The sequence below is a fragment of the Antechinus flavipes genome, chromosome X (genome assembly GCF_016432865.1).
Source record: "Antechinus flavipes isolate AdamAnt ecotype Samford, QLD, Australia chromosome X, AdamAnt_v2, whole genome shotgun sequence".
NCBI classification, from domain to species: domain Eukaryota; kingdom Metazoa; phylum Chordata; class Mammalia; order Dasyuromorphia; family Dasyuridae; genus Antechinus; species Antechinus flavipes.
The window spans coordinates 4,914,177-4,938,846 of NC_067404.1; the positions used below are offsets into that span (position 1 = coordinate 4,914,177).

General features: G+C 40.4%; 2 long non-coding RNA genes across 4 annotated transcripts in view; one reads left to right on the plus strand and one right to left on the minus strand.

Annotated features, from left to right (window-relative positions):
- LOC127543004 (uncharacterized) overlaps positions 1 to 6,493 on the plus strand; it is a 104,889-nt gene extending 98,396 nt beyond the window's left edge. For both annotated transcript variants that reach the window (XR_007949052.1, XR_007949053.1), the window contains exon 2: positions 5,267 to 6,493. This is a non-coding gene — a long non-coding RNA (uncharacterized LOC127543004). The remainder of the gene's footprint in view (positions 1 to 5,266) is intronic.
- Positions 1 to 24,670, minus strand: part of LOC127542989 (uncharacterized) — a 244,872-nt gene that overhangs the window by 114,357 nt on the left and 105,845 nt on the right. The gene's annotated exons all lie outside the window — the stretch shown is intronic.

Sequence of the window (24,670 nt, forward strand, 5' to 3'; positions counted from 1 at the left end):
AATGCCATATGCATCTAGGAAAAAAAGCTATGGATGATGAATGTAAATCAATACATTCTATGGTCACTTGTTGTTTCTGTTTTTTTTTTTTCCCCCTTTCATGGTTTTTCCCTTTTGTTCTGATTTTTCTCTCCCACTATGATTCATAAGGAAAAGTATATTTTAAAAAAGTTAACACATATGTATAACTAAAATAATATACAATTGTGATGACCATGAAGAGGTAAAGGAAACCTATTATATCTGAGAGAAAGAATGGAGGGGGATGTGAATATAGTGGGTATCTTACTGCCTTTAGAATTGGCTTTAAGAGAAAAATTTTAGACATATTCAATTTATGGTGAAACTTCTCCCACCTCATTGAAAAGTGAGAAGGGAAAAGTGAAAAGGGAAGGAATAAGCTAAGCAGAAGGGAATACGGAAACGGGGAGGGAAAGGGGTAAGATAGGGGGAGGAAATCTAAGGGGGGAGGGAGAGAGATACTAAAAAGGGAGGGGTGTGAGAAGCAAGTGGGAATACTGGGAAGGGAGGTAAGGGGGAAAGAAGGGAAAAAAGCATAAACAGGGGTTAACAAGATCGCAAGTAATACAGAATTGGTCATTTTAACCATAAATGTGAATGGAGTAAACTCCCCCATAAAGAGGAAGCGGTTAGCAGAATGGATTAAAAGCCAGAATCCTACAATATATTGTTTACAGGAAACACACCTGAAGCAGGGAGATACATGCAGGTTAAAGGTAAAAGGTTGGAGCAAAATCTACTATGCTTCAGGTGAAGTCAAAAAAGCAGGGGTAGCCATCCTGATCTCAGATCAAGCTAAAGCAAAAATTGATCTAATTAAAAGAGATAAGGAAGGGCCCTATATCTTGCTAAAGGATAGAATGGATAATGAAGCAGTATCTATATTAAACATATAGACACTAAGTGGTGTAGCATCTAATTTCTTAAAAGAATAATTAAGAGAGCTGCAAGAAGAAATAGATAGCAAAACTCTAATAGTGGGAGATCTCAACCTTGCACTCTCAGAATTAGATAAATCAAACCACAAAATAAATAAGAAAGAAGTCAAAAAGGTAAATAGAATACTAGAAAAGTTAGATATGATAATTTTGCTGTCTATTTCTTCTCGCAACTCTCTTAACTTCTCTTTAAGGAAGTTAAATGCTTTCTCTGTTTTCAACCTACCTGTTTTAGGTAACAGTACCATGTCTGTGTCATAAAATAATTTTAGTAGGACTCCTTCATTCCTTATTTTTTCAAATAGTTTATAAAGCATTGGGGCTAATTGTTCTTTGAATGTTTGGTAGAATTCACATGTAAATCCATCTGGTCCCGGGGATTTTATTTTAGGGAATTGATTAATAGCTTGTTCTATTTCTTTTTCTGAAATGGGACTATTTAAGCAATTTACTTTCTCCTCTGATAATCTAGGAAGCCTATATTTTTGGAGGTAATCATCCATTTCGCTTAGGTTATCAAATTTATTGGCATAAAGTTGGACAAAGTAAACCCTTATTATTTCTTTAATTTCTTCTTCATCAGTGGAAAGTTCTCCTTTTTCATTTTTAAGACTGCTAATTTGATTTCCATCTCTCCTTTTTCTAATCAGATTTACCAAAGGTTTATCAATTTTATTGGTTTTTTCATAAAACCAACTTAATTTTATTTATTAGTTCAGTAGTTTTTTGTTTTTTTTTTTTTACTTTCTATATTATCACTTTCTCCTTTTAATTTTAGAATTTCAAGTTTAGTAATTGTTTGGGGGTTTTTAGTTTGGTCTTTTTCTAACTTTTTAAGTTGCAGGCCCAATTCATTGATCTTCTCTTTCTCTATTTTATTCAAGTAAGCCTCTAAGGATATAAAATTTCCCCTGATTACTGCTTTGGCTGCATCCCATAAATTTTGATATGATACCTCATCGTTGTCATTATCTTGAGCGAAATTATTAATTGTGTCTATAATTTGCTGTTTCACCCAATCATTCTTTAAGATGAGATTATTTAGTTTCCAATTATTTTTTGGTCTATTTACACCTAACTTTTTGTTGAAAGTAGTTTTTATTGCATTGTGATCTGAAGAGAAAGCATTTCCTATTTCTGCCTTCCTGCATTTAATTTTGAGGTCTTTATGTCCTAATATATGGTCAATTTTTGTGTAGGTTCCATGAACTGCTGAGGAGAAAGTATACTCCTTTCTGTCACCATTCAGTTTTCTCCAGAGATATATCATACCTAATTTTTCTAATATTCTATTTACCTCTTTAATTTCTTTCTTATTTGTTTTGTGATTTGATTTATCTAAATCTGAGAGTGCAAGGTTGAGATCTCCCATTATTATAGTTTTGCTGTCTATTTCTTCTCGCAACTCTTTTAACTTCTCTTTAAGGAAGTCAAATGCTATACCACTTGGTGCATATATGTTTAATACTGATATTTTGCCATTGTCTATAGTACCCTTTAGAAAGATAGAGTTTCCTTCCTTAGCTCTTTTAATTAGATCAATCTTTGCTTTTGATTGAGCTGAAATAAGGATGGCTACACCTGCTTTTTTGACTTCACCTGAAGCATAATAGATACAACTCTGGCCTTTTACTTTTACTCTGTATGTATCTCCCTGTTTTAAATGTGTTTCCTGTAAACAACAGATTGTAGGGTTCTGACTTTTGATCCAGTCTGCTATCCGCCTCCTCTTTATGGGAGAGTTCATCCCATTCACATTTATGGTTAAAATACCAATTCTGTATTTCCTGCCATCCTATTACCCCCAGATTATACTTTTCTTTTTCTTGTCCTCCTTCCCTTCTTCCCCAGTATTAAACTTATTGGTCCCACTAACGTCACACAGCTCTCCTTCTTTAGTATCCCTTCCTCCTCCCTTTGAATCCCTTCCCCTTTCTTGTACCCTTCCCTTATTACTCTTTTTCCTTCTCCCTTTTCCTCTCCCACTTTTTAATGAAGTGAGAGAAGAATCTCTGTAAAACAAATATGTTAATTGTTTCCTCTTTGAGCCAACTCTGATGAGAGTAGGATTCACACAATGTTCCTCCCCCTCTCGAAGTTCCCTCACATATGATAGGTTTCCTTTGCCTCATTGTCGCATGTAGTTTCCCTCTTTTTATCTCCCCTCTTCCCTTTTTCTGACACTATCCCTTTTCTATTTCTACTTCCTTTTTTTATGTTATATCGGTAAAATCAAATTATACATATGGGTTTTATGTATATCCACAACAGAAATACAGTTCTCAAGAGTTCCAGTTACCTTTTTCTACTTCTCTTGATTCTTGTTGTTGGAGATCAATTTTTTTTTTGTTTAAGTTTGGTTTTTTCCTTAGAAACAGATGGAATTCCTCTATTTCACTAAATGTCCATCTTCTTCCGTGGAAAAAAATACTCAGCTTAGCTGGGTAGTTTATTCTTGGCTGTATTCCAAGTTCTTTTGCCTTTCGGAATATCTGATTCCAGGCCCTTCGATCCTTTAATGTTGACGCAGCCAGATCTTGCGTGACCCTTATTGTGGCATCTCGGTATTTGAACTGTTTTTTCCTGGCTGCTTGTATAATTTTTTCTTTAGTCTGAAAATTCTAAAGTTTGGCTACAATATTCCTCAGAGTCTTTATTTTAGGGTCTTTTTCAGAAGGTGTTTGATGAATTCTTTCAACGCCTATTTTCCCTTTCGGTTCTATTACTTCTGGGCAGTTCTCTTTGATGATTTCCTGTAAAATAGTATCTAGGCTCTTTTTTTCATCATAATTTTCTGGTAGTCCGATGATCCTCAGGTTATCTCTCCTAGATCTATTTTCCAGGTCTGTTGTTTTTCCAAGTAAATAGTTGACATTTTTTTTCCAATCTTTCATTTTTTTTTTTTTTGGTTTAGCTTGACTGATTCTTGATGTCTCAATGAATCAGTCATTTCTATTTGTTCAGTTCTGATTTTTAGTGAGTTATTTTCTTCATTAGTTTTTTTACTTCTTTTTGTATATGTCCAATTGAGTTGTTTTGCTCTATGGAATTTTTTTCCATTTCACTAATTTTTTTTTTTTAGTGACTTATTTTCTTTTTCCAATCCGCAAATTCTGTTTCCCTGCACTTCTTGGGAGTATTTTACCTTTTCCAATTCACATTTCAGGAAGTTGTTTTCTTTTTCCACTTTATTAAATTTTTCTTTTAGTGAGTTATGTGCCTTTTCTGTACTCTGTTGTATAGCTTCTCTTTCCTTTCCCCATTTCTCTTCTAGCTCTCTTTTAAGGTTTTTAGTAGTCTCTTCTAGGAGAGCCTTTTGTATTGGAGACCAACAATTGTCTGGAGACTGTCTGCTACTAGTCTCTTCAAGGTTGAAAAGCTGTTCTCTTTCTGTATAAAAACAATCAATAGTTCTTTTGATTTTTTTTACTCATTTTGTTAAAGCCTGTAAGATCTGCCTTCAGAGCCAGGAGGTTACCAGCTTCCTCTGCAGAGCAGTGAAAGGTATATGGACGGGTAGCTGTCCTGCCAACCAGAAGTGTCTGCCCAGGAAGCGCAGTCAGCTGGGGAGGTTCTATTGCCCCAGGCTGAGCCCCCCACTCTGCCCATTAGAGGCTGCCCAGGCTGTGCCCCCTTGCTGTGCAGATTAGTAACTGCCCCTGCAAAATCCCCGAATTGCAGGATGTGGCTGCAGGGCTGCACTAAAGTCTGCCTGAGTCACTTCCGGGTTTGAGGTATTACAGCCAGATCTCGTTAGGTTCTGGCGTTTTTTAGAGGACCCTCTGTTTTAGACTTTAATTTCTCTGCCAGTTTATTGCTTTGTAATCAAGGCAGAGCAGTTAGTCTATAGCAGAGTGGTCCCTATAACTTCTCTAGCCACAGAGATCACCCCTGCCCCTGGTCTGCTCAGTATGCTAGCCTCTTCCTGCCTGTGCTAGTCTTTTCCTGGCCCCTCAGGACAAATCTTTCCTGGGGATCTTCCGGATTGAATTCGGCTGGTAAATTGTAGTGCTTCTAATCTTCATGAATTTAAGCAGTGAAGAGTTATTTTTTAGGCTGGATTAAATAGTTGGTTATGAGGGTAATGAGAGGAGCTTAGAGAGTCGTGTGTGCCTGCTCCGCCATCTTGGCTCCGCCCCTCAGCTTTCTTTTGCCAGCACGGGCCATGGATTGGTATAACACTCAAAGTCTGATCCACATAACATTTACTGAAATATATGTGTGTTTATAAGAACCACGTTGGTGAAATGGTTTTGGGAATGAGATTTATCTTTTCTCAAGCTTCTTTCTCTGCTTGTTGACCCCAGGTCACGGAAAGACCAAAGAGTATTTCTGGAAAGAACATTGACTGTTCACCCATTCTTTAGAGAGAAACCAGAGGCTGAAGAGGAGAAATGTCTCAGGATCCCTGAGTCTACCAAGAACTACCTGCTGACTCTTCTTCTTTCAGTTCAGCAGCCCCAAGCAGGCAGGTCCTTCAACAAACTCTGCCACTGCTGTTACATCCATGGCCTAAAGCATAGGTCAGAATTTCAGTGGATATTAAAATGCCTTTCTCCGTTTCTTCCTCCTGATCTCCAACCCAAGGCTCTCCAGGAACTGGACTGCTGTCCAACCATCCTCAACCCGCTAACCCCTATGAGATACAAGCTGGGGTCATTGAAGCCCGAGAAATTTCATACCTGGCTTGCCCTTACCTTTGTCCTTGCAGCAAAGGGCTAGAGCCAGTCTTGCTGAAGCCGCCTCCAACCAGCAGCTTCCCAGACTGGGTTGCTTTGTAGGCTCTGGAAGGGATTTGAGAGGGGAGTTCCCACCTGATCCAGCAATCCTATTGGCAGCCTGCTTGGCACCTTAGCTAGTTAAGGACTAGCAGTCATGCCCACAGACTCCTTATTAGTCCTTGGACCTCTCTCCTTTCTCTGTGAGGATAAATCAGGACAAGTATTTAAGGATCGATAGAGTTTGAAAACCCAGATCAGAGCCTTGGGAACAAGCTCCTTGGTATCTGGTTGCCCAAGAATCACTCATTTTCATTTATTCTAGGATCAGTTAATACCCTGCTAGTCTCTGCCCTAGGCTCTCCTTGTGTGTTCGAGTCCAAGGGGTCCCTGCACTCAAAGGGATTCCTATGTACAGACACCTACCTTCGTGCAAGCAGGACTCGAGACTCTCAGGATGCAGCCTGTTGGGAAGCAGAGGTCACTGACTGCAGGTTGTTCAAGTTCAGAGAATGTCAGTCTGAATGGACCTGAGCAAGTGGAGCAGAACTGTCCCAGATGGAAGGAGCCCCTGGGAAGGAGACCAGTCAGGACTGGAAGCCGCGAGGAGTATCGGAGATCAAAGGACTAGGAACTAAACTTGGCCAAGCCTCTGCTCTTTCAACTTTTAACTCTATTGACTGGGTTCCAGAAAAAAACAAGCATTTCTATACCCCATTTCCCCTAGACTTCAATGACCATGATTGACAACTGGGAGGGATCTTTCTGATCCAGGGAAATAGGTAGCAAATTCAATAAAAAGTATGAGGAAACAGATGATATTGTTTTGTGGTTTTCTAAGCTCCAGGGATCTTTCTGTACATTTGTGTGGCCCCCATTTCTGTGCCCCACTGGTTTCCCAGTCCCTCATCGGGCAAGAACAAATTCTCAGGGTTTCCCTTTCCTTTTGGAGTAAACCCCTACAAATTTGTCACATTCAGACCTACATGCATTCACAATAACACACTCACACTCCCTGTTTAATCCTGTTGGAAGCTCAAGAAAATGGCTCATTCCGGGACATAGCTGACCCTCTACTTTGGCATGTTCTCCCTCTGGCTGTAAAGATTCATACCAGAAAAGGAGGCTTTTGTTTATTTGGGGAATTTCCATCTCTTTCCAAAAACACAATCTCCAGCAGTTCTCTATCCTCCCTAGCTTTCGGCTTAAAAAAAAAAATCCTAGATCACAATGATAGCTGGGGAATAATGTCCAACTCTGTCATTTGATAGATGAAACTGAGAACCAAACATGAAATTGTGCAAAGACAGCCCAGTAGCAATGGCAGCATCTGGGTGCACCCCCAGCTCTTTTTTCCACTGAACGCTTGTACACAGAACACAGAAGGTTAATTCTGGAGATCCACCAATACAGTCTATACTATTGATGGTCTACAATGGAATAGTTCTCAAGGGAACCAGGGCTCCTGGCTCTTTTGACTTTTTCACCTGGATAGGTTCTGCATCTCCCTGGGCACATAAGGCCAACATTGCACACACTGAGTCAAGTCTAAGTCAGATCCTGAAAGGAATCGGGTAACTCTCCTTTGGATTCCCTTGCCCCCCACCCAAAATTCCCTCCAGAACCTGATCAGCCAGCCTGCCACCCGCAACAATCCGGGTCTCAGGACACAGCAGCAAGGTCCCGAAGCCCACATTTCCCCTGAAATTTTTACCTTAGAGGAAAATTTTAACCTCCTGCTTGGTGGTTGCTCTTGTTCCAGCTGCCTCTGCAAACAGGGACTTGCTCAGACCGTGTTTGCTCAGACTCAGATCGATCCTGTGACCAAGGACAGCTTATTGGAGTGAACCTTCACTACTTAGGACTGAATAGACTTTGTGACAAACAGGGCACATAGGCCCTTTGATATCTCCATAGTTCCTTGTTGACCTAGGTAAAGAACAAACACACACACACACACACACACTTATTTCCATGTAACAAACTGTTTAAAGACTTTGAATTAACCACCCAATGAAGTATATGTGGAGCAACCATTTCCAGGTGGGGAATAAAATCTTAGCTCAGTCTAGGGGCTGATTCAGATCTCTTGATAAGTAAAGACCAGATAGTTCCCCTACACACCTACCCACATACTGTTGTATTGTTGTCTGAAGACTACAAGGTAGTGACTGCTTGCAGGCATTATAGAAAATAAGATTTAAAGTGCCAACTATGATTTTATCCCATTCCTTATGTGTGTATGTGGGATTGTTTTCCTTAGATGGAAACTAAAGTCAGATTTTTCTAATTTAGAAAAACAATTTTCTTTTTTTTTTAATTTAATTTTATTTAATAATAACTTTGTATTGACAGAATCCATGCCAGGATAATTTTTACACAGCATTATCCCTTGCAATCACTTATGTTTCGTTTTTTCCCCTCCCTCCCTCCTTCCCCCCCCAAGATGGCAAGCAGTCCTATATATGTTAAATATGTTGCAGTATATCCTAGATACAATACACATTTGCAGAACCGAACAGTTCTCCCGCTGCACAGGGAGAATTGGATTCAGAAGGTAAAAATAACTCAGGAAAAAAATCAAAAATCAAATAGTTCACATTCATTTCCCAGTATTCCTTCTTTGGGTGTAGCTGTTTCTGTCCATCATTTATCCAATGAAACTCAGTTAAGTCTCTTTGTCAGAGAAATCCACTTCCATCAGAATACATCCTCATACAATATCGTTGTTGAAGTGTATAATGATCTCCTGGTTCTGCTCATCTCACTTAGCATCAGTCCATGTAAGTCTCGCCAGTCCTCTCTGTATTCATCCTGCTGGTCATTCCTTACAGAGCAATAATATTCCATAACGTTCATATACCACAATTTACCCAGCCATTCTCCAATTGATGGGCATCCATTCATTTTCCAGTTTCTAGCCACTACAAACAGGGCTGCTAAGAACATTTTGGCACATACAGGTCCCTTTCCCTTCTTTAGTATCTCTTTGGGGTATAAGCCCAGTAGAAACACTGCTGGATCAAAGGGTATGCACAGTTTGATAACTTTTTGGGCATAATTCCAGATTGCTCTCCAGAATGCCTGGATTCGTTCACAACTCCACCAACAATGCATCAGTGTCCCCGTTTTCCCGCATCCCCTCCAACATTCATCATTATTTTTTCCTGTCATCTTAGCCAATCTGACAGGTGTGTAGTGATATCTCAGAGTTGTCTTAATTTGCATTTCTCTGATCAATAGTGATTTGGAACACTCTTTCATATGAGTGGTAATAGTTTCAATTTCTTCATCTGAAAATTGTCTGTTCGTATCCTTTGACCATTTATCAATTGGAGAATGGCTTGATTTTTTATAAATTTGAGTCAGTTCTCTATATATTTTGGAAATGAGGCCTTTATCAGAACCTTTAATTGTAAAGATGTTTTCCCAGTTTGTTGCTTCCCTACTAATCTTGTTTGCATTCATTCTGTTTGTACAAAGGCTTTTTAATTTGATATAATCAAAATTTTCTATTTTGTGATCAGTAATGGTCTCTAGTTCATCTTTGGTCACAAATTTCTTTCTCCTCCACAAGTCTGAGAGATAAACTATCCTATGTTCCTCTAATTTATTTATAATCTCGTTCTTTATGCCTAGGTCATGGACCCATTTTGATCTTATCTTGGTATGTGGTGTTAAGTGTGGGTCCTTGCCTAATTTCTGCCATACTAATTTCCAGTTATCCCAGCAGTGAAAAATAATTTTCTAAAATATTTTAGTTATTTAAAAAAATTGTCAGTACACTGTCTTGTTCTTTCCACCCCCATCTAGATAAGACAAGCAAAATGATTCTAATTAAGTGAAGTCATAGAAAATACACGATGTATTATGATGCATATTACAAAAGAAAATGCACATACACAAAAAAGGATATTTCAATTTGTAATTGGAGTTCATTCTTTCTCTTCACTTGGAAAGAATTTTTCAGCCTTGGCCTTGAAATTGTCTTAATAGGGAGTAGTGCATAAGTCCTGAGGGTTCATGGACTGTGGGCTCAGCATCCAGGCCTCCATGTCAGAGGTGTGAAGGACAGGACTTTTCCCAGGTTCTCAACAAGTGAGCACAGGATGGAGTCTCCCTGCCTTTTCTAGTTGACCTTGATTGGCCAGGACAAATCTTCCAAAGCCAGCATCATTTCCCGACACTGCCCCCACCTTTGCAGCATACTCTCCTTCTTTACAGACCTTGCTATCACCTTTTAGATGACTGAGTCTTCCTGGCTGCCCTCAAGTCCTGGATAAAGGCAGAACCACACATCCAGCAGGACTTGGATGGATTCTGGGCTCCATTGAGTCCACGGGGCAAGCAGAAGCCTGAGGCCTTGCCTTCTTCCAGTGGTCAGAGTAGACATGAAGAAATGGTGAGTGCCCTGTACAGTCCAGGCAGAAGTAAATGGGTCTAGACTACATCGTCTGTCATCCTGGGGAAGACTGGGGGCTCAAGGAAGCTTGACATGCTGGCTCCAACCTGGAACCCTGCTCTCCTTCTTGCCCTTTGGACTCTTTGCCTTTTTGCTTTGAGATGTGACATGAAGGGAGTGATATTGGGGTGTGACTTTCAAGGGGTCATTACATACTTCTCCACCATCCCACTTATCTAAGAGGGCACCAGTGCCAGCACATTAAGGACAGGGAATGAAAGTGGGATCTCCCTGACACAGGCATTCCTCTGGCCTTGCCTTACAGCAGAGCACCATTCCTACAAGGAAAGGTCTCCGTGGCCTTAAGCTCTGGGACTGCATAGGGCTCCAGAGATAGCAGGTTTCAGAGGTAAAACTTGAACCTACATCTTCCTGGCCTGAACAATGGCTTGATGCTCTCCAGTGAGGTTCTACCGGCTAAGAGCTGAAGGAGGGTCAAGAAAGACAGATTGTACAAAGGGAAAATTCTTTAACAGAATCTACTGGGGTTGCTCTACTCTGTTGCTTCTCAAGTAGTAAAAACTTCATTTTTCAGGCACACTAGCCAAAACGGAATAGGGCATGAGAATTCACCCATGGCCAGGACAGAGAGGGGCCTGGGGGAAGCGGGTTGGGATCCCTTTAACAAACTCTATTTTCGATTGATCTGTGATTTTTTTCAGATTCTCAGCCCCTCCTGACTGAGGTATATCCTCCCCAGACAAAGTTGTCTTGCCAGGGCCTTTGACTCACCAATCCTGGTCAAAAGGATCCCTTTGAATTCCAATAGGAGATCTGGGCTTGTCCCGGCCCCCACCAGATCTGAGCCAACTTGGGCTCTCCCAGTCCCCACTGGTTCTGATCTGCTCAGGTTTCCCAAACCCCAAGTCAAGATCTGGTTGTCCCAGCCCTCATTCTGACTTGCTTGGGTTGCCCAGCCCCCACTGGTTCTGATCTGCTCAGGTTTCCCAAACCCCACCAAGTCAACCAACATAATGAGCTTCCCTCAACTAAGGTCTTTGCAGATGGACCTTGGCAGCTCCCTTTGCTGCCAGGACCTTGTGTCCACTGAGAACTGTATCCTCAGTGCAAAACTCCATTTTTCCATAGATCTGCCCACTGGAATAATATTCTTTTCCAGTGTTATCCTCCCTTTATCCTCACCTATTTCCCTAAACAGACTTTATGCCTCGGTCAGGATTTCTAACCTTACTTCCAGTTCCTATAATAAATCTCTTTTATCCATCAAGGTTTCCGGGTCTGTAAATTCCTTTTTGGAGAACCTCTGTGCCTCCAGAAGGGAGTCCCCAAAACTCCCTACCATTGCACCAAATCCCAAGGGGTTGCCAGGGAGCCATACCTCTCCATTTGGTTCCCTGAACCTTGAACCTGCCACTGGAGCTTATCATTTAACTCCCTGCCCACCAGAATCCCTAATTTCATTTTGGTGCCCTAAATCTAAACCTCATCATGGAGAGGCATGTGGAGGTCTCTCAGGAAAAGATCGAGGGCACTCTGAGTCCTTTGTTGCAACTGCTGACTCAGGCACTTTTGCTGCTATAGATGGTCCAAATCATTTTCCCCACCCAAAGTTATGGGTCTGAAGTGATACCCCAGATTTGGCATGATTTTTAGAGTGGGAATTAGGCTTCGTTGCCATCACAATGAAGGCAAAACTTATCTGATGGGGATGGTCTCCTATATTCCAAAGTGTCTGTTGTGGATAAAATTGAGAGAAAAGGTTCTGAGTATGAAAAATGAATTGATTAATTACGTCGGCCAATAATCCACAAACTGATGATCAGTAGTCTCAATGGCCAAAGGAAAAAATACAGTATTTCATGTCACCTTAAATCTAAATCCTTTGTGACAGAGGTCATCCCTCTGCAAAAAGCAATGGCAACCTTGGCTGATGCATATGTCAGGAGTCTTGTGCCACAGATACTCAGTCCTTCCCCATTATTCATCATTATGTTGGGAGGCCTGGTCATAAGATTGAGCAGCTTCCCAGAATCTGAGCAGAAAACCCACTCTGCATAAGGGTGAGTCTCTCTACCTTTTCCAAATAGAATGGGCATTTCATCATAATTATTTTTTTTTCCCAAAAGACAGATTTTATTTTGCTGTGGACATCAGGGTAAGTTCCCAAAGGGAGTTTAAGCCATCAGCATTAGAAAGGCCCCATGACAAGGGGGGAGACAGGTATAACAAACCCACCCTAAGGTGTTCTTAGAGAATTTACTGTCATAAAGTACAGTGAATTCCTAAAGAAGTGAGCTACTGTTCTCATGCGACTGATTGGTGGGACATTTCCTAATGAACCTGCACAGAAGTGGGGGTACAAGTAGATCGTTTTTGGATTGTTTTGATTTAGCTTCTGTTTGGATACAGTAAAAGCAATGCAAGGAATTGCTCAAGGAATTCAATCAGGACCTGCTGCACAAAAAGTCCACAAAGACTACAAAAGGCTATTTATTGTCTCAAGGAGTAGCTTTGATGGTAAAATTCAGGTTCTGTATTATCGATGCCCTGCCCTGTGGACTGTGAAGTTACTGGCAACCGGAGTCTTTTTGATGGAGTCTTACTTTGCTCATCATTTCCCCCTTCAAACGAATGAGACCCCCAAATCCTTTGGGGTTATGGGATGTATGTTCTAAAACTTCTTCCTGAAGAGATTGGGGGTAAAGCTTCCCTTGTCTTATAGCTCCCACTTGAAGAGGTTCAAACTCAACATCCCTGAAGCTGGCCAATTCAACATCCAGTGGGTGCTGAGTCTCAGCATCAGAAATCAGGTATTCGTGTGTTGACAATCATTTCAAGGTTTATCAGCTGATGCCCAGAGGAATTAAACCTAATGAGAAGGGGAGTAGGGAATGGTAGCATCATAAGCAGTAAAGGTGTGCTCAGGTAGCCAAAGGTCCATGTGCTAAAGTCTTTAATTGGGGTTACCCATTGGGCGGAGAGGATGATGAGCTGAGGAGGTCTCATTCCCGGTGGAATTTATTCCAATTATGCTTAAGTGATTTAAATTCTCCAAACTACACTGATATATTTAGTGACAGGCAGAGGACTTGGTCAAATATTCACTTACCTGATAGTTCAAGATGACTACCCATTTCCAAATTGAAAACAAAAAAAATCTTATATCTTTGCATGCCCGTGGCTTCCAGAGACCATTAGTTCTGATTATAGAAATTTGCCATAAGAGAAAAACTAAAGGGGGTCATGATTATGACTGTGGGGAAGACTTGTAGAATCTTACCAATAATTCCAGAACCTCCAGTTAAGTGTAGAAAAAGTTTATTACCCTTCTCAAGAAAGGGCACTCTCCAATCACCAGAGATGGTATCAACAGAGTAGTGAATGTGTGTGTGTGTGTGTGTGTGTGTGTGTGTGCATTTTCAGCAAAGCAGATTACATAGACTCTACTCACAAAGCCCCTCTTCTCTTCTTCCCCTTTGACCCATCTGCAGGGTCTCAGGAGGTAGAATCTGTTCAAGGAAATCCACCCCCAGCACAAAAGCAAAGAACACAATGTTTTCTATAACATGTCTCACCAGATGGTGAGGCAACAACCCCCTTCCTTTCCAGTCTAGAGGTTTCAATAACTTTTTCGTTTTGGCTAGTAGAAGTATGGTTTCATGATCGGGATGCTTTAACTGTCAAAAACAACTCGATTTACAAGGCAACATACAGGATATTCTGGGCCCTTCAGAATGAGATACTTTCCTACCATAAATATCTCTTTAAGCCTGAGAGGACATTATCTCACTCAACCCCATCGATGTCCTTAGGTCTGTTTCACTTCAGGTGAGAGTCACAGTCGCCAACCAATCACACAGCAACACTTCGACATCATTGTCACACTCAGGAATAGTAAAGCCCAAATTCAGACCTCCACATATAAAAGTTTAGAACCACATCCTGCTTAATAACTTGTTGCACTTCTGAATGACGACAAGTTTCTAATGAACAATAAATAGCAGAAAATGCCATCAGGGAGGCAAAGTTCTTGGAGAACTTGCTGGCATAATATGAACAATTCCTAATGAAACTGCAATGTCATTAAGTGGGCTAAATTACTTTTTTTAAAAGGGGATTTAGCCATTGGGATTACTCCATTGACTGGTGGGCATTTACTCATGAACCCTCTCCCCCATCATAATTCTGATTATTTTATGAATACCTTTGCTTTGTACTTGCTAGAAGTTTGTACTTATAGTCAAAGACCCTGGGGTCAAATATCACCTCTACTTTGTTTCACTTCAGGTGAGAGTCAGTCACCAACCAACCAGGCAGCAACAATTCTACATCATCGTCAGACTCAGGAATAGTCAAGTGGGACACAGAGACACTGAGCCAGAAGGATTTCACCTTAAGGGAAGCCTAAAGCTGACCTTCCAGTTTGTGTCCAGATTCAGACCTTTACTTATAAGTGTTTACAGCCACATCCTGCTTAATAATTGGTTACATTTCTCTTGAATGATGGGTTGCTGAGTTAATGTTCCATCAGAAAATCATACTTGAATTCAAAATTCAAACACACTCTATTATAGTTCCAAGATATTTTTCTTAACTGACAATTCTCACTAATTAAGAGGAGCTTGTCGGTTCAGATCTCAAGGAACATATACCCTAAATAGGTATTAATGATAACTTTACATTGGTAATAAGAGAAAATATAGCCAATTAAGTTAGCCATTTAAACTCACTCTGATGTAAAGACCAAACACTGGAAGTCACCACTATATAATAAATAGACTTGCAAATCCTCAGCCAAGCCAAGTTGATTGATTAGGAATTCCATAAGCTAAATTATCATATTTTCCATTTTAATTAAGGAAACAGAAGTGGGAAGCTCAATCCTCCCCATTCCTACAAGGAAAGGTCTCCGTGGCCTTAAGCTCTGGGACTGCATAGGGCTCCAGAGATAGCAGGTTTCAGAGGTAAAACTTGAACCTACATCTTCCTGGCCTGAACAATGGCTTGTTGCTCTCCAGTGAGGTTCTACCGGCTAAGAGATGAAGGTGGGTCAAGAAACACAGATTGTACAAAGGGAAAATTCTTTAACAGAACCTACTGGGGTTGCTCTACTCTGTTGCTTCTCAAGTAGTAAAAACTTCATTTTTCAGGAACACTAGCCAAAACGGAATAGGGCATGAGAATTCACCCATGGCCAGGACAGAGAGGGGCCTGGGGGAAGCGGGTTGGGATCCCTTTAAGAAACTCTATTTTCGATTGATCTGTGATTTTTTTCAGATTCTCAGCCCCTCCTGACTGAGGTATATCCTCCCCAGACAAAGTTGTCTTGCCAGGGCCTTTGACTCACCAATCCTGGTCAAAAGGATCCCTTTGAATTCCAATAGGAGATCTGGGCTTGTCCCGGCCCCCACCAGATCTGAGCCAACTTGGGCTCTCCCAGTCCCCACTGGTTCTGATCTGCTCGGGTTTCCCAAACCCCACCAAGTCAACCAATATAATGAGCTTCCATCAACTAAGGTCTTTGCAGATGGACCTTGGCAGCTCCCTTTGCTGCCAGAACCTTGTGTCCACTGAGAACTGTATCCTCAGTGCAAAACTCCATTTTTCCATAGATCTGCCCACTGGAATAATATTCTTTTCCAGTGTTATCCTCCCTTTATCCTCACCTATTTCCCTAAACAGACTTTATGCCTCGGTCAGGATTTCTAACCTTACTTCCAGTTCCTATAATAAATCTCTTTTATCCATCAAGGTTTCCGGGTCTGTAAATTCCTTTTCAGAGAACCTCTGTGCCTCCAGAAGGGAGTCCCCAAAACTCCCTACCATTGCACCAAATCCCAAGGGGTTGCAGGGGAGCCATACCTCTCCATTTGGTTCCCTGAACCTTGAACCTGCCACTGGAGCTTATCATTTAACTCCCTGCCCACCAGAATCCCTAATTTCATTTTGGTTCCCTAAATCTAAACCTCATCATGGGGAGGCATGTGGAGGTCTCTGAGGAAAAGATCGAGGGCACTCTGAGTCCTTTGTTGCAACTGCTGACTCAGGCACTTTTGCTGCTATAGATGGTCCAAATCATTTTCCCCACCCAAAGTTATGGGTCTGAAGTGATACCCCAGATTTGGCATGATTTTTAGAGTGGGAATTAGGCTTCGTTGCCATCACAATGAAGGCAAAACTTATCTGATGGGGATGGTCTCCTATATTCCAAAGTGTCTGTTGTGGATAAAATTGAGAGAAAAGGTTCTGAGTATGAAAAATGAATTGATTAATTACGTCGGCCAATAATCCACAAACTGATGATCAGTAGTCTCAATGGCCAAAGGAAAAAACACAGTATTTCATGTCACCTTAAATCTAAATCCTTTCTGACAGAGGTCATCACTCTGCAAAAATCAATGGCAACCTTGGCTGATGCATATTTCAGGAGTCTTGTGCCACAGATACTCAGTCCTTCCCCATTATTCATCATTATGGTGGGAGGCCTGGTCATAAGATTGAGCAGCTTCCCAGAATCTGAGCAGAAAACCCACTCTGCATAAGGGTGAGTCTCTCTACCTTTTCCAAATAGAATGGGCATTTCATCATAATTATTTTTTTTCCCAAAAGACAAATTTTATTTTGCTGTGGACATCAGGGTAAGTTCCCAAAGGGAGTTTAAGCCATCAGCATTAGAAAGGCCCCATGACAAGGGGGGAGACAGGTATAACAAACCCACCCTAAGGTGTTCTTAGAGAATTTACTGTCATAAAGTACAGTGAATTCCTAAAGAAGTGAGCTACTGTTCTCATGCGACTGATTGGTGGGACATTTCCTAATGAACCTGCACAGAAGTGGGGGTACAAGTAGATCATTTTTGGATTGTTTTGATTTAGCTTCTGTTTGGATACAGTAAAAGCAATGCAAGGAATTGCTCAAGGAATTCAATCAGGACCTGCTGCACAAAAAGTCCACAAAGACTACAAAAGGCTATTTATTGTCTCAAGGAGTAGCTTTGATGGTAAAATTCAGGTTCTGTATTATCGATGCCCTGCCCTGTGGACTGTGAAGTTACTGGCAACCGGAGTCTTTTTGATGGAGTCTTACTTTGCTCATCATTTCCCCCTTCAAACGAATGAGACCCCCAAATCCTTTGGGGTTATGGGATGTATGTTCTAAAACTTCTTCCTGAAGAGATTGGGGGTAAAGCTTCCCTTGTCTTATAGCTCCCACTTGAAGAGGTTCAAACTCAACATCCCTGAAGCTGGCCAATTCAACATCCAGTGGGTGCTGAGTCTCAGCATCAGAAATCAGGTATTCGTGTGTTGACAATCATTTCAAGGTTTATCAGCTGATGCCCAGAGGAATTAAACCTAATGAGAAGGGGAGTAGGGAATGGTAGCATCATAAGCAGTAAAGGTGTGCTCAGGTAGCCAAAGGTCCATGTGCTAAAGTCTTTAATTGGGGTTACCCATTGGGCGGAGAGGATGATGAGCTGAGGAGGTCTCATTCCCGGTGGAATTTATTCCAATTATGCTTAAGTGATTTAAATTCTCCAAACTACACTGATATATTTAGTGACAGGCAGAGGACTTGGTCAAATATTCACTTACCTGATAGTTCAAGATGACTACCCATTTCCAAATTGAAAACAAAAAAATCTTATATCTTTGCATGCCCGTGGCTTCCAGTGACCATTAGTTCTGATTATAGAAATTTGCCATAAGAGAAAAACTAAAGGGGGTCATGATTATGACTGTGGGGAAGACTTGTAGAATCTTACCAATAATTCCAGAACCTCCAGTTAAGTGTAGAAAAAGTTTATTACCCTTCTCAAGAAAGGGCACTCTCCAATCACCAGAGATGGTATCAACAGAGTAGTGAATGTGTGTGTGTGTGTGTGTGTGTGTGTGTGTGTGTGTGTGTGCATTTTCAGCAAAGCAGATTACATAGACTCTATTCACAAAGCCCCTCTTCTCTTCTTCCCCTTTGACCCATCTGCAGGGTCTCAGGAGGTAGAATCTGTTCAAGGAAATCCACCCCCAGCACAAAAGCAAAGAACACAATGTTTTCTATAACATGTCTCACCAGATGGTGAGGCAACAACCCCCTTCCTTTCCAGTCTAGAGGTTTCAATAACTTTTTCGTTTTGGCTAGTAGAAGTATGGTTTCATGATCGGGATGCTTTAACTGTCAAAAACAACTCGATTTACAAGGCAACATACAGGATATTCTGGGCCCTTCAGAATGAGATACTTTCCTACCATAAATATCTCTTTAAGCCTGAGAGGACATTATCTCACTCAACCCCATCGATGTCCTTAGGTCTGTTTCACTTCAGGTGAGAGTCACAGTCGCCAACCAATCACACAGCAACACTTCGACATCATTGTCACACTCAGGAATAGTAAAGCCCAAATTCAGACCTCCACATATAAAAGTTTAGAACCACATCCTGCTTAATAACTTGTTGCACTTCTGAATGACGACAAGTTTCTAATGAACAATAAATAGCAGAAAATGCCATCAGGGAGGCAAAGTTCTTGGAGAACTTGCTGGCATAATATGAACAATTCCTAATGAAACTGCAATGTCATTAAGTGGGCTAAATTACTTTTTTTAAAAGGGGATTTAGCCATTGGGATTACTCCATTGACTGGTGGGCATTTACTCATGAACCCTCTCCCCCATCATAATTCTGATTATTTTATGAATACCTTTGCTTTGTACTTGCTAGAAGTTTGTACTTATAGTCAAAGACCCTGGGGTCAAATATCACCTCTACTTTGTTTCACTTCAGGTGAGAGTCAGTCACCAACCAACCAGGCAGCAACAATTCTACATCATCGTCAGACTCAGGAATAGTCAAGTGGGACACAGAGACACTGAGCCAGAAGGATTTCACCTTAAGGGAAGCCTAAAGCTGACCTTCCAGTTTGTGTCCAGATTCAGACCTTTACTTATAAGTGTTTACAGCCACATCCTGCTTAATAATTGGTTACATTTCTCTTGAATGATGGGTTGCTGAGTTAATGTTCCATCAGAAAATCATACTTGAATTCAAAATTCAAACACACTCTATTATAGTTCCAAGATATTTTTCTTAACTGACAATTCTCACTAATTAAGAGGAGCTTGTCGGTTCAGATCTCAAGGAACATATACCCTAAATAGGTATTAATGATAACTTTACATTGGTAATAAGAGAAAATATAGCCAATTAAGTTAGCCATTTAAACTCACTCTGATGTAAAGACCAAACACTGGAAGTCACCACTATATAATAAATAGACTTGCAAATCCTCAGCCAAGCCAAGTTGATTGATTAGGAATTCCATAAGCTAAATTATCATATTTTCCATTTTAATTAAGGAAACAGAAGTGGGAAGCTCAACCCTCCCCCACCCCCAACTCTCAGAGCTTCTATAGCAATAATTAACATTTAGAAAATTAAAGGGGGAGCCCAGATGTTGGGATCCCCTTAATTATCAATAAGGTGACCTTAATTCAATTGAATGCCCTTCCACATTGCCTTATACAGAAAAAAAAATTATTCATTTCTTTTTTTAAAAAAATAAAGATTTTTATTTTCAAAGCATATGCATGGATAATTTGACAACATTGACCCTTGCAGAGCCTAATGTTTCAGAATTTCTCCTCCTTCTCCCCAACCCCCTCCCCTAGAAGACAAGCAATTTACTAGATGTTAAAACATGTTAAAACACGTTCTATCCAATATGTATAAACATAAAATCACTCATTTCAACATTGGGATTATATGCTGGTTACATTTACAAACCCAGATAAAATTATCAAGTGTGAAGATAGCCATTGCCCTGTGCCATACACATTTACGACCATGTAACAGTGTTTTCCAGTGTTCTTTCTAACTGTATAGCCTTTAGATGTTTCTTTTGACTAGCTACATTTTAAGTCTTTCAGGGTAACAGAATCTAGATCACATAATATAGACATTTTGCAAACATAAGGGGGAAATGTGTCCTTTTTTAAAGAAGCAGCCTGAAGGACAGACTTTAAGGATGGAATAGAAATGAACTCCTGTCTTTGCCACAAGCAGAAAAAACATTTCCTTTCCTATACCTACCCACCTCCCATGGCATCCCAGGTAAGCTGCAAAACAGGCAAGTCTTACCAAAAGGAGGTTTGTCAGATCTGCAAGTGTTTCCAAGATCAGGCATCCAAAATCAAGGGAAGTATGCTGAGTGTATAGCTCATGGACAAACTTTAACAAGTCTTTGTAGGTGCTTGAGGTGTCCCAGATATAGGAGAACAAAGAAAAATGGGGCACACCTTAAAATGGAGGAAGTAAAGCCAGACTTTCCCCATAGAGGCTAACAAATGCTGTGACACCAGAGTGCAGAAGAATTGAAAACTCCCCAAATGTATTGAGCTTTCAGAATTTTCTCCATATACTCCATTAGTTATTGGTATTTGGGAGTGGATCCCCAAAATATATGGGTATTTCAGGCTGGTGAATCAAAATTTATAGACTTAGATCATCTCCAAATCAGGTGGTAAAGATTTTGCTGATTCTGGGGTAAGTTTTAAAAGGGGAATGTAGCCATTAACTAGGGAAAAGATGCCACAAGAAAGAAAATACTACAAAAGGTGACAAGTTTCTAATGAAGTAATTATAAATGGGGGAAACGCCATCAGGGAGGGGAAGTTCTTAGAGAACTTGCTGGTATAATATGCACAATTCCTATCAACATGCAATGCCATAAGGTGGCTAAATTACTTTTTTTAACGGGGGATTTAGCTATTGGGATTACTCCATTGACTGGTGGGCCTTTACTAATGAACCCATTCCGCCATGATGATTCTGCTCACTTTATAAAAACCTTTCCTTTGTACTTGCTAAAACTTAGTATTTATAGCCAAAGACCCTGGGGTCAAATATCATTTAAGTTCTGTTTTGCAATTGCTCTCTATCAAAGAGTTGCAAAAGAATCTTTAAGATCACTTCGACTACATAGAGGAGTAGGGGAGAAATAACATCAGCAGAGGGTATAAGTAAAGCTGGCCAACACAGTGGAGGTAGGAAGACAAATAGCATTCAGATCCCTAAAGTAAGGGGATGCCAAGGTAGAGTTTTTGTTATGAGAGGAGAGCCTTGAAAGCCCCTCTGAGGGGAGACGATTCCTACAGAAGGGGTGATGGTGATGCTGTTTGAGTGGTCGAGATTCCTGGTGGTCTAGAGGTTAGTGGCTATGAGAGTTATTAAGAATCCCCATTAAATTGGCCACAGGTTCTAGGAGTGAAGGAATTCACTCATTCCCAAATATTAGTTGCAAAATGAAAGATTATTGTTAGGTAGAAATCAGTTTACCAAGAGACGGACTTCTATAGTGGCAGAACTATGGAAAATGGAGTTTTGCACTGAGAATGCAGTTCTCAGTGGACAGAAGGTCCTGGCAGTAAAGAGGGCTACCAAGGTCCATCTGCCAAGATGTGGTCTTGGTGGGGGCTGGGACAAGCCCAGATCTCCTATTGGAATTCAAAGGGATGCTTTTTGACCAGGATTTGTAATTGAATCAAAGGCTCTGGCATCCTGGAAAGACAATTTTTCTGGGGAGAATATGCCTCAACCAGAAGGGGCTGGGAATCTGAAAGGAATCACAGATCAACAGAAAATACAGTTTCTTAAAGGGACCACAACCCACTTCAATGGGACTTCACAATTAAATTGCTTAAATTAGTGGTGCCTTCTAGGGGGCAAGGACAGAGACTGTTTCCTATGAGCTCGTAGCTAGTAAACAGAGCACGAAGAACTATGAATTGCAGGAGTAAATAGTTTAGATCTCATGTGTTCCACTGGCCAGAAATCCTGGTCCACTCTCCAGGAATTAGACCTTCCAGTGGTCCAGCCAAGAGTCTCCCTTCCCTCAATTCCCATCAGAACAGCTTCCTACTTAATCTTGTTCTATATTCTTCCATGTGGCATTTTTATCACTCTTCCCCAATTTCCAGACAGATTGCAATTCGCCATGTTTAGAATATTTTGTTATATTTTGACAACTCAGTGAATGGGAAGAGCGGCATTCAGGCAAATCCTGCCTGAAATAGATAAGCAGAATGCCTTGTCTATGTTTTAGAGTCTCGAGATCTTTATTTGAATGTTCCAATAGTGTTTGGACATAAAATGTTGAGAAGGGAGAAAATGAAATTTTGGGAGAGGTGTGAGAAGAAGAATTGGGATCCATGGGATTAGGGAAGTGGGCATGTATACATTTAGTCTGGATATGGAGGTAGCATTGAAATGTCTCTTGGTTCTGGATAGGATGTTAGGGTGTAGGCTCTCCTTTGGAATATGATCTTGGGTGGTACTCTGCTGTCTCCTCTTTCTGTAATGAATCAAGAATCTGTGTACTTTGCGGAATCAAGACAGATTCAGGAAAGTGTTTCCATCTTGCTCTCCAGGTCCCATGTTGATCAAAGGGACGATAGTAGACAAGATTCTCTGGGGCTGATCTGAAAGGGAAAACTTATATCCATCTTGATCTTCCACAGTGTTAAAAGCATTAGTGTTAGGAAGGATGCTTTGGAGTAGAGTATAAGGGTCATTTTCATCTATATTGTGAGTCTGGATATGAGGAAGTAAAATGGACTGGCCTGTGATGATCTATGGTAGATGTTAGAAAATAATCTCATGGGTGAAACAATTTGAGATAGAGATGAGAGGGCTTGGGGTCAGTGGGACCTCACGTTACAGAGCTTGGGGAATAGTTTCCTGTGTCTCTTGATTTGGGACATGTAGAAGAGATACTGGCTTCCAATGGATGAAATGGGGAGGAGTTCTGCTCTGCATTGTCATAAGATATATCCAAAAGTTTTGATTTCAATGGGATCTGTCCTGGAACCTGAGGGATGTATTCCTGGGTGTCAGGATTGAAAGTAGAGACAATGTGGCTTAAGGTCCATGGGAGATGACTATGCACCATTACATAGAATTCTCAATCCCTATATTTTTGTCTGCCTGCATTTTTTATTTCCTTCACAGGCTAATAGTACACGATTTCAAAGTCCGATTCTTTTTGTACAGCAAAATAACTGCTAGGACATGTATGCTTATATTGTATTTAATTTATACTTTAACATATTTAATATGTATTGGTCAACCTGCCAATGGGGGGGTGGGGAAGGAATGGGAAGTAGGAGGGGAAAAATTGGAACAAAAGGTTTGGCAATTGTCAATGTTGAAAAATTACCCATGCAGTTAAATTGTAAATAAAAAGCTAAAAAAAAAAAGATTTCTAGCTCCAAATTTTTCTTTCTTCCTCCTATTCTCCTCAAAATAGGTTATGAGTATAATTATATCAACATTTTCTACATTAGTCATATTGTAAAAGATGAATCAGAACAAAAAGGAAAACCATGAGAAAGAAAACAAACAAACAAAAAAGAACACATTATGCTTTCATCTGAATTGAGAATCTATAGTTCTCTCTCTGCATATGGTCAATATTTTCCATCATATCCATTGAAATAGTCATAGATTTAGCTCTTATCAGCCACACAGTGATCTCTCATGGTGATCATCTCACAATATTGCTTTTGGTATATACAGTGTTTTGCTCTGTAGTGTTTGTCTGAGATCCACCCATTCTTTCTTATAAAACAATAATAAAACAAAAAAGTAACATCAACATACTATAATTTATTCAACCATTCCCTAAGGGATGGGCATTCCCTCAATTTCACATTCTTTACCACCACACAAAGGGAGCGCTGTAAATGTTTTGTACATTTCCCTTTTCTGTGATCTTTGGGATCTAGGACAAGTAGTGGTATTTCTAGATAGAAATACATGCAGTTTTAGAGCCCTTTGGACTTAGTTCTATATTGCTCAATGGAACAGCTGGTTCAATTCACAATTCCACCAATAATGCATTAGTGTTCTTATTTTCTAACATCTACTCCAACATTTACCATTTTCTCTCTCATATTATCCAATCTAATAGATGTGAAATAGTACCAGTGTTCTTTTAATGTTCATTTCTCCAAATCAGGGCTTGTTAAGCTTTTGACGTCACTCCTTTTTCTCTGAGGAATATTTATGTGACTCTAGATATGCATAATATAAAAGAAGAATGTTAACCAAGCATTCTTTGATAATAAATCATGATTTTCCTACTCCTGCATTCAATCAAGAGAGTCCCAAAGCAAGTTTTAAGAAGCTGGGATCTAAACAGTGATTTAACCTGCTTTTCATTTCTTCTATCCCTTCAAAAAGGGTGCCTTCTTCTTTTGGAGTCTGACATGAAGGGAGTAATTAGAGTTGAACTTTCAGGAGTATCATTACACACTTCTATCTCTAATTTTTCTAATATTCTATTTACCTCTTTAATTTCTTTCTCTGTGTCTGTGTCTTTGTCTGTGTGGAGGAGTGGGTGTGGGTGCGTGGAAGTGTGCATATTTTAAAAGAAGAAGATCACCACATAAAATGACCTAAATATTTTACTTCACATTCCACAAATTGCCATTTCTCTTGAGAAATTCTCAGTCCCTGTGCTCCTAGATAATTTAACAAACTGATAGTGACTTGAGCAAGGTCACTCTTTTTCCATCGT